This window comes from Bidens hawaiensis, unplaced genomic scaffold (genome assembly GCF_021521415.1).
Source record: "Bidens hawaiensis isolate Kalapana, Puna unplaced genomic scaffold, B.hawaiensis_p1.1 tig00044214_1, whole genome shotgun sequence".
Classification (NCBI taxonomy): Eukaryota; Viridiplantae; Streptophyta; class Magnoliopsida; order Asterales; family Asteraceae; genus Bidens; species Bidens hawaiensis.
The window spans coordinates 61,681-72,369 of NW_027497853.1; positions in this window are offsets into that span (position 1 = coordinate 61,681).

A 10,689-nucleotide genomic window follows, 5' to 3' on the forward strand; every position below is an offset into this window, starting at 1 on the left:
ATCTTTGCTTGGATATTTAATATCTTGGATGTTTGCATTAACATGGCAAAAGAAAAGTTGGGTTTTGAGTCAGGCAACTTTCAACTGAATTCATGTCTCTTATGTTTACTATGTTTGATTTTATTTTCTTTTTCAAAAGCGTTAGTTTGTATTAAATTTTAAAAGTGATAAAGATTGTTTATGAAATATTATATGTAGGTACTAAAAATTTTCTAAGAAGGCTGGTGCTCAAAGTGATTTAACCATTACTCTTCAACCAAAGAACCTATAAGCCTTTTTGCTTTTCCTTTTCTTTCTCATTGTTGCTAAAGTAATCTCTTTTTTTTTTTTTTTTCATTTTTTCGGATTTGTAACTAGATTGGCTATGTGACCGGAAAAGGTACAACTATCATTACAACTCACGAGACTTCAAAAAGGTTGGGATATGCCTGTCCTCTTATAGGGGTGTCAATTATATCGGGTTGACGGGTATTGTTCAACTCGACACACTTAAAATTGTGTAAACCCAAACATGGGACCATTTAACTTATTTGTCTAAACGAGCCAAATTGGTTTAAAACTGTGAATTTTGATCCAAAAAGCAGATGCGTAATGCGCACACATCACGTATGCGAGGCGTTTGTTATTAAAAAATACTTACAAATAATTTTATAACTTTTCAACTTTTAAAAACTAAAAAAGTAAGAGATTAAAGTAAATACATTAAAAAAAAAGCTACAGTAAAAACCAAAGAGTTTACATGTAACAAGAATAAGTCTTTTAACTCCATGTGTACAATTAGTATATGCATAAGGTACAAATAATATATGCATAACTAAAAAATGCGAGATTCAGACTGCATCGCGCATTTTGCGATTTAGAGCGCACCAATCTTGCATTATGCCTGATGCACACATTCTAAAACCAAGCGAGCCAAATGGGTTGTAATCAAGTTTTAAACGCGTTTAATGGACCGTAGTAAATGAACTAATGGGTTGAGGGGTCGACATGTTTAGGTAAACGGGTTAAACAAATGAAATCCAATATAGGCATGTTCATTAGAAGATTAGATTTTTAATTATCTATTTATGCTTCATATTTCACAGTTTAGAAGCATGAAGCTTAAATTCTACAGTCCTTATTTTGTAGTTATTTTGCTGAGTAATGAAGTCGATAACATTTGTTAACCTTTTTAATACTTTGACTTTTGTTTGTAACTTTGTATCATATCAACTAAATAATTTATGTATTTCACTTCATTGCAAACTTATTAAATTTTTAATCTTGAATGCTAACAGGCTGTGTATGTTACCACAGAGTTGGCGAGACTGATGAACCTGCTATTTACAGTATCAATGATGACCTGGTTATCATTTTAACAGTCAAAAGCATCAAATGATTAAAACTGGCATCACCAACTTATTGAGTAATTTAGTCATGAGGAATGATAAGCAGAATTCGAAATGATGTGAGAGAATTGAAGTTCCATGCCAACAAGGGTAATTAGGGAATCAATGAACATCTATATAATGGAATTGTTTTGATCAGCTTTGATTCGCTTCGCAAATCTGAATTTTTTAGGGTCAAATTGACCTTTTGGCGAAAGTTGACTTTTTTTGGTCAGAACTGACCAACAAGTCAAAGTATGGTCGAAGGGTCGCTTCTGGTATGAATTATGTTGCTACGTATTTGTATTTGATCGGCTTGATCATCAAAGATATGGAATGGGCTTATTTGGATAACAAAAGTAACAATGTCAGGGGGATGTGTTGCTGTGTTGAATTGCTTAATAATGGGGCTTCTCAGCTTTTGTATTGATGATAAACGAATTTCAGTTATAAGCTGCAAAATTGTTTTGCATCCAGGGGTATTTTGGGGATAAGATAAAGTTGAATAACAAATTGAAAACTTGCAAGTTGATTGATTCAAGAGCATTTTAGTTAATCTTTTGTCTCCACAACTGATTTTTTTCTATTTATTTTGGTTATGATTTTCTGTTGTATTATGAATCATTTTGATTATTTCCTAAAATGCCCCTTTTTCTAATTCAGCAACTTACCTTTTAAGTTAATGTTACCTGTGAGCATGTTTATAGAAATCGGTTAGGCCATTAGTTGTGTTATGTGTGAACACTTTAAATTGCCAGTCATTAAAATTTTATGTTACCATTTTCATTAAGACAATATTAGTAGGGTATGGTGCATAATGCTTTCCATATAAATTAGTTTAAAGTTGTCATCACCGTCGCATCGCACGGGTTACTTACTAGTAAAATAAAATAAAGTGAAGTGAAAACATTTTGAGGACGTGTATTTGGGAGGACCATTGGAATATAACAATATGGATTTTGGAACGTGCTATTTCGTTTCATGATTAAAATATGTATTTATTTTTTTATTAAATCGTTCAAAAATCATTGCTTTCTATGAATTTTCGACTGTATCTACTAACTTTTCTGAGGAAAGATAAATTTCATTACAAATGTTTTATCATATTTTTCTAACAATAGATTTAAGGGGTGGGTTATTGTACAATAATATCTTTTCGTACATTACGAACGCGACCTTCCAGAGCGTTGGATCAAAAAACACGCGGTGACAGTTTCGTAAATAACCCAAACTAGTTCATGATCAAATTTGTCGATTACAAATCCATTCTGATCAAAATTCTGAACTCATCGCTCTATCTCATCCAATTTCTAAACCCTAATCAGAGCTTAAAGTATGAAATCTATAAAGTAAAAAACCAAAATCAAAACGAAACGTCGCTGAACATCAAAAATCTTCAAAATTAATAAAAAAAAATGATGATTTAATCAATCAAATTGATGTGTTAAAGGATTTAGATTCATCAATCGATTATAAAATTGCAGAATACTATACTCAATTGAGCTCTGATTACATTTCAAAATATCACGTTTAAACGTTCTTAACAAAACTGAAGACACTAAAACGTTCTGACAAAAAACAAATACATTTAAACATTCAAGTTAAACGTTCTGACCAAAAAGGAACACCTTTAAACGTCCAAGTTAAACGTTCTCACCAAAAACGAACACCTTTAAACGCTCAAGTTAAACGTTCTGACAAAAAACGAACACCTTTAAACGTTCAAGTTTAGAAGTTCTGTTTAGAAGTTCAGAACGAAAAAGTTTAGAAGTTTTGTTTAGAAGTTTAGAACCCTAATCAGAGCTCATATATGAAATTAAACGTTCTAGACAAACCTTTAAACATTCAGAAGCTCAGTTCTGAAATTAAACTATATGTAACATGAAATTGAACGCTAAAATCACACTCATATAATCACGTAATCATCAAGAAATTATCAATCGACCATTGATTTAATCATCGATTTCATCATATGAACAAATCTGGAATGTATTTAGATTTCTATCAGTTGAAATCAATTTTCAAATTTTCAGTTCAATTGAAGTGAAGACCGCAATGGAGTCAGTGACGATGGTTGAATGATCATAGCGGTTAATTGGGATGGAAACGAATTGAAAGAATATATAATATTGCCATCGCGTATTTTTTGAAATCAAGGGTGTAAGGGTGTCGCGTACGTAATGTACGATAAGAGATTATTGTATTAGATCTTTTATCATAGATTAATACCATAAAAGTAACGTATTCTCTTATGTGTTTAGTTTATTAACATAATAGCGTCTCAAAATTTCTAAAACATGGCCAATTAACACATTTGGAACCGGATGAAAAAAAAAGCTTGATGTAAAAACCCGAAACATTCGGCACTGTATTAGAAAGCCCAGCCTTCCGCCGAACTTCCCTAATTCGTTCACCAAATTGTTCTAACTTCGCAAATTCATTTATTAAGTAATACTTTTTTTTCCATGTCAATTATAAAATAAAAAAAGAAAGGGTGACCCACAAGAAGTAAGAAAGCCAAAAATAAGAATAACAAACTAATTAAACCACATAAACAAGAGAACATCTATAAAGGAAAATTCTCAAAATTAAATTTGCGTCACTTCTTCGATTCCATGCTCGATCTTTTGTTCCTATGCTTGAACCATGGGAATGAGGGTGTTTTGATGTTGCTAACTGTTACGTACCCAAGTCCATGCACGTGGGTTTATTTTAATTCTTTATTGAGTCTTGCATGTTTTGTTATTATGTTAGTATTTTCAATTCTAAGTGGGTGAGAGAATAAAGGAAATTGTGGTCCATGACTGAGTTTCCTTCCATGTGCATGTTTTCCAGTTTATTAGGAATAGTTGAGTAGTGCTTTGAGTCCATTGTACCCTTTAAAAGGAAGTTATTTGTTTTTTTATGAAAATCATCTAGAAAATTGTTCCAATTACTCTCTCTAAATTTCTTCTTAGTTTCTCCCTATTTGCTTGAACCGATCCTACCACAGCAGTCAGTGGTATCAGAGCAATGGTGATCTCCATGGACACTCGCAAGAAAACTACCGAGCAATTCCAGCAAGAAACCCAAGATACCCTAGCCAAATTCAATGCTATGTTCGAAAAACTCATGGGTGATGTCCACACTTTTCAGGCGACAATTGACACCAAACAGGATAAGGCCACCCCTGGTCCGTCCGGATTTGGTGGTGGTGTCGTTGTGCATCCCGGTGCCGAACATAAACCTTACCTCAAACTGCACTTTCCCCGTTTCAGTGGGGATGACCCGACGGCTTGGCTCTATCAAGCCGAGCAGTTTTTTGACTTTCAGAAGGTCCCGGAAGCCGAGCAAGCCGACCTCGCCGCGCTCCATCTTGACGGCATTGCTCTTCAATGGCACAAGTGGTATACGAAGTCCCGTGGACCACTTACTTGGGCCTGAGTTTACTACGGCCCTCCTTCACCGTTTTGGTCCCACAAATTTTGACGATCCGTCTGAAGCTCTCTCTCGTCTTAAACAGACGACCACAGTCGCAGCCTATCAAGAGGCGTTCGAGAGGATCTCACACCGGGTTGATTGTTTGCCGGATGTGTTTCTTCTCGGTTGTTTTATCGGCGGTTTAAAAGATGAAATTCGATTGGAGGTAAACATAAAAAAGCCTCGTAACTTATCGGAAGCCATCAGTATCGCTCGTCTGGTTGAAGATAAAATAGCCATGCAACGTAAGCTTTTCCCTTTACCAAAACCCTAACACCTACCTTATCCGCTAAAACCTCCTCCTCTGTTGGGCTTTTGAGCCCTGGACCCACAACTAAGTTATCCCTTCCAGCCCCCACCCCTATTCGCAGAATCTCTAATAACGAGGCCCGTGAACGTCGAGAAAAAGGGCTTTGCTACTATTGTGATTAGCGATATACACCGAGGCATAAATGCAACAAACCTCAATTTTTTATGATTGAAGATGTCACTGATGTCGATGAGGAACATTCCGGAACACTTTTAGACGATTCCCATGTAGAAATATCTTTTCATGCAATCACCGGTGCCCTCACTCCACAAACCCTACGCCTGTCAGGTCAGATTCAAAACAAATGTGTGGTTGTGTTAGTCGACGGGGGGAGTACCCATAACTTTATCGATCAGGCTTTGGTGGATCGTTTCAGCCTCAAGGTGGAACAGGATACACCCTTCAAAGTTGTAGTGGCGAATCGCGAACAAGTAACGTGTGCGGGTCGTGTACGAGGCTTAGCTATCAACGTCCAAGGGTATATCATCTCTACCGATTTTTTTGTTTTACCTGTCGCAGCATGTCCGGTGGTTCTAGGGGTTCAATGGCTTAAGACCCTCGGACCGGTAGAGATTGATTATGAAAAACTCACTATTGGGTTCCATCTAGCTGGTTCAACACACAAGTTGCAGGGGCTTAAAGGATCCGAATTGGCTGCCTTAAAATCTCATGAAGCAATGGGTATCCTTGGGCCCGCGGTTCTCCTTCAAATCAGCCTATTATCGGTTGAATCTAAGCCTGCTTTGTATCCTTGCTCAGCGATTCAGCAGGTTATGAACCTCCGAAGCGTTTCCAGGACCATGGCATTCCGCTCATACCCGGTGCGCAACCTGTTAGTGCTCGTCCTTACCGACAACCGTATTTACAAGTCTGAGATTGAGCGACAAGTCCGTGAGCTGCTACAACAAGGGTTGATTCGACGTCACAGCCCCTTCTCATTGCCGGTATTACTTGTCAAAAAATCGGATGGCTCGTGGCGTTTTTGTATTGACTATCGGTATCTCAATGACATTACTGTCAAAGATAAGTATCCAATTCCAATGATCGATGAACTGTTGGATGAGTTACATGCTTCCCGGATTTATTCAAAGCTTGATTTGCGTTCCGGGTATCACCAGATTCGTGTACGGGATGAAGATATTCACAAGACCGCTTTTTGCACTTGTGAGGGCCATTACGAGTTCGTTGTCATGCCGTTCGGGCTTACCAACGCCCCGGCTACCTTCCAATGCCTGATGTATGATTTATTGCGACCATTTTTACGTAAGTTTATATTGTTTTTTGTATGATATCCTAGTATAGTCAAAAAACCTCGAGGAACATGTGGAGCATTTAACTATTGTGCTTGGAATTTTAGAAACTAATAATCTTTATGCAAAGCAGTCCAAGTGTTGTTTTGGGGTATCACAGGTCCATTATTTGGGGTACCTTATTTCTGCTGATGGTGTCGCGGTTGAACCGGACAAGGTTCAATCTGTTTTAGCGTGGCCCACTCCTATAAATGCTAAGGGTGTTCGGGGATTCTTAGGGTTGGCGGGATATTACCGCAAGTTCATAAAGGGGTTCGGAAGCATCGCGACTCCTTTACACAAATTGGTGGGTAAAGGTTCATTTGTCTGGGATGAAGCCACTGACAATGCATTTAAGGCCTTAAAAGAGGCCTTAACCACTACCCTACTTTAGGTCTTCCGGATTGGTCTAAACCTTTGACGGTTGAGTGTGATGCAAGCGGGGTGGGTATCGGGGCTGTTCTTACATAACATGGCAGGCCTCTTGCATTTTATAGTGCCCCGTTGAAGGGTTCGATGCTTACATGGTCCACTTATGAAAAAGAAATGTTGGCGGTGGTTAAGGCGGTTCGGAAGTGGCGTCATTACTTACTTGGGCGGCCCTTTGTTGTTAAGACCGATCACATGAGCCTTAAATATTTATTGGAGCAACGCCTCTCGACACCGGCGCAAGCTCGTTGGTTACCTAAGTTGTTGGGTTTCGACTATACTATTGAATATAAAAAGGGTGTTTGCAACAAAGGGGCGGATGCACTCTCACGTCTTCCTGAATACATGGCTATTTCACATCCGTGTTCCACTATTTGGCATGACATTCAACGTGAGGTACAACTTGATCCTTATTATTTTAAATTGCCCTCTAACTTAAACCCAAGGTTTCAACATAAAGTGATCTTTCGTGATGGTATTTGGTTTCGTGATGGGCTGTCCTTTTAAGTCCAACATCTCCTTTATTGGGTACTGTATTGCATCTTTGGCATGCTTCTCCTGAAGGTGGGCACTTTGGGTATCATAAAACACTAAGTAAAGTCAAGCAAACTTTTTGGTGGGTTGGGTTAAAGGAAAGGGTCAAGCGTTTCATCCAGGAATGTCAAGTGTGTCAACGGTTTAAAACCGACAGTATGCTACCGGGTGGGTTATTGCAGCCTTTGCCAATTCCTGAAAAAATTTGGGAAGATATAAGCATGGATTTTGTTGAAGGTTTACCAAACTCAAAGGGGTTCTCGGTTATTATGGTGGTGGTCGACAGACTTTCTAAATACGCTCATTTCGTTCCATTAAAGCATCCGTTCACGGCCGTTTCGGTGGCATAAGAGTTTGTCACTCATATCGTTAAGCTTCATGGTATTCCTACTACGGTGGTAAGTGATCGGGATAAGGTTTTCATAAGTTCATTTTGGCAGGCTCTTTTCAAGTTGCAAGGTACCACTTTTGTATGAGCTCTAGCTACCATCCACAAACGGATGGTCAAACGGAGGTTGTTAATCGTACAATGGAGCAGTATTTACGATGTTTTGCAGGCGATCAACCGAAAAGTGGATCGAGTGGCTTCCGTGGGCCGAGTATAGTTATAATACTTCCATTCATGCCTCCACAAAAATGATTCCCTTCCAGGTAGTGTATGGCCGTCCGCCTCCGAAACTCATACCCTGTGTTCCGGGTACCACAAATGTTCAGGTTGTAGACGACTATCTTCGTGATCGGGACGTACTTCTTCGTCAACTCTGGGCTAACTTGGTTATGGCTCAAAACCGCATGAAAATCCAGGCTGATCAGAAACGTAGGGAGGTCGAATTTAAGGAGGGTGATTTTGTATATGTTAAACTACAACCGTATCGACAAACTAGTGTTGCAACCCGGCTGTCTCACAAGCTTAGCCCTCGGTTTTTCGGGCCGTATAAAGTTCTTAAACGGGTCGGGCAAGTCGCGTATCAAGTTCAACTACCTCCCGGGTCCTTAATTCATGACGTGTTCCATGTTAGCCTCTTACGTAAGTGTATTGGAGAAGTCCAAGACACAACTACAACAACCGGAGAAGACTAGGATCTCTCTTCTTCCTGACCACAGCTAGAAAGTATTCTAGATGAAAGGGTGATTAAAAAGGGAAAGTATCGCCCACGTACCGAAATACTCGTCAAGTGGGTCGGTCGAGCTCGAGAAGACGCTACATAGGAGACCAAGTGGAGATTTGCGAAGGCGCATCCGGACTTTCACCTTGAGGACAAGGTGAGTTCAAGCAGGGTGGATTGTTACGTACCCAAGTCCATGCACGTGGGTTTATTTTAATTGTTTATTGAGTCTTGCATGTTTTGTTATTATGTTAATATTTTCAATTCTAAGTGGGTGAGAGAATAAAGGAAATTGTGGTCCATGACTGAGTTTCCATGTGCATGTTTTCCAGTTTATTAGGAGTAGTTGAGTAGTGCTTTGAGTCCATTGTACCCTTTAAAAGGGAGTTATTTGCTTTTTATGAAAATCATCCAGAAAATTGTTCCAATTACTCTCTCTAAATTTCTTCTTAGTTTCTCCCTATTTGCTTGAACCAATCCTACCACAACACTAACCAACATATCCATCGATGCATGCTTATTGTATCATTCATTGATTTTCATATCATTCAACATGTGACCATCGAGATTGCTTGAATTGCCATACACTTGTTAAGAAATACCTATAACCTAACACTCCAACGCATTATCAAAAGGAATTCTTTCTTAATATAATGTTTCGTTTATTTCATGTTAGGCGCGGTGCTCATTATACATGTTTTGCATTTGTTATGTTTATATTCGTTTTAGGTTGCTCAATGTAGAGAATTTGTTCCAAATGACTGTAAAAATTTAGAAACTAAACAATATAAACTGTATAACACCCAAATCTAAAATTAAAAAGGAAGTTGATATGATGAAAGATTAGTGGCGATAGAACTAGTGTAGATATAAGCAAATTATGGAACCACTTTCTCACGGAATTAACTTGTATTCATAAATTGTGCATGTTAAAGTGTTTTTGAGCAGCAGCAAAACAATACATAGAGGTTCCTTAGTTACGAATATACAGGACCAGCGTGGGTGCTGCAAAAGACCCGCCAAAGGGCATGCACTGCCCCTTGCAACCCCCTCATGGCACTGAAGCCATAAAGGTTCCCTAGTTATTTGCGACCGATACTAACTTTGTTGCTAATACGGTCACTAATTTTGCGACCATTTTGGTTGGTCGCAAATTTCGGCCGCTTTTCCCCTTTGTGTAGTAGTGTTGTGGCAGTGATGGTGTTGAGACAGAATCAAAGAAACTAGATGGATTGGAAGTTAATTAAACATAGACAGTGAACAATGAATAAACTCGTGCTAATAACATATTATAAAACAAGACAAAAACTAATTCCAACTCACTCGTTTTCAAACATCAACATATAAATCATACATATACCAATATAATATGAAAGCTAAAGCTCATACATGCATATTAATTGGATCGGCCATAGTCTGTTTTGCAACAAACTCATACATTTATTGAGTTATTGTTTTCTTTACAAATTACAGCACCAGAAACACAAATACAACCAGTCGAAATCCCAATCACAGAGAAACACTTGTCCTACCATGGTCATCAGTGGTAGCGATAGTTCTGTGGCCGCCCCTGGTGGCGATCTTGGCTTCCACGGGTTTCCTGCCTGCCAACCACTTGGATTTCTCGGTTATGTGGCCGCCCGTGGTGGTATCTATATGGATCATGAACACCAGCATTGCCACGGGGTGCTGGGTTAAAAACCAGTCTGGTTTCTCTGCGGAGGAAGTTGGGCCCAACTGTATCCGTATTTGTAATCACCACACCACCATACGGGGCCAGTCTACGCGCAAGTTGGCCGAACCCTTGAAGATCTGGAGTTCCACTTACACGTGCATGGCGCGATACAACGAGACGGGTGTTTTGGTTTGCGGGGACAACTGCTCGAGAGCGTGATCTGATCACTTCAGGGTTTCTAGCACTTGACATATTGTTATGTTTTGGTGTTATGAATGGTCGATGAGACTAATTAACTTATATAGGCTGATTGGCTCATCTATTACCAACTACATTTAATAAAAAAGTGTGTGTAAATTTCACGGAAGGTCTTTGATCGATTCCCACCATTTACCGGTATCTTTAATTTATATGTATATAAGACTTTTACTTGTATTTGATAACAAATATATTTATCAATTATGTACTATAGTAATTACATTACCAATTCTATATTTAATTGTGTATTATTGTTGGTTAG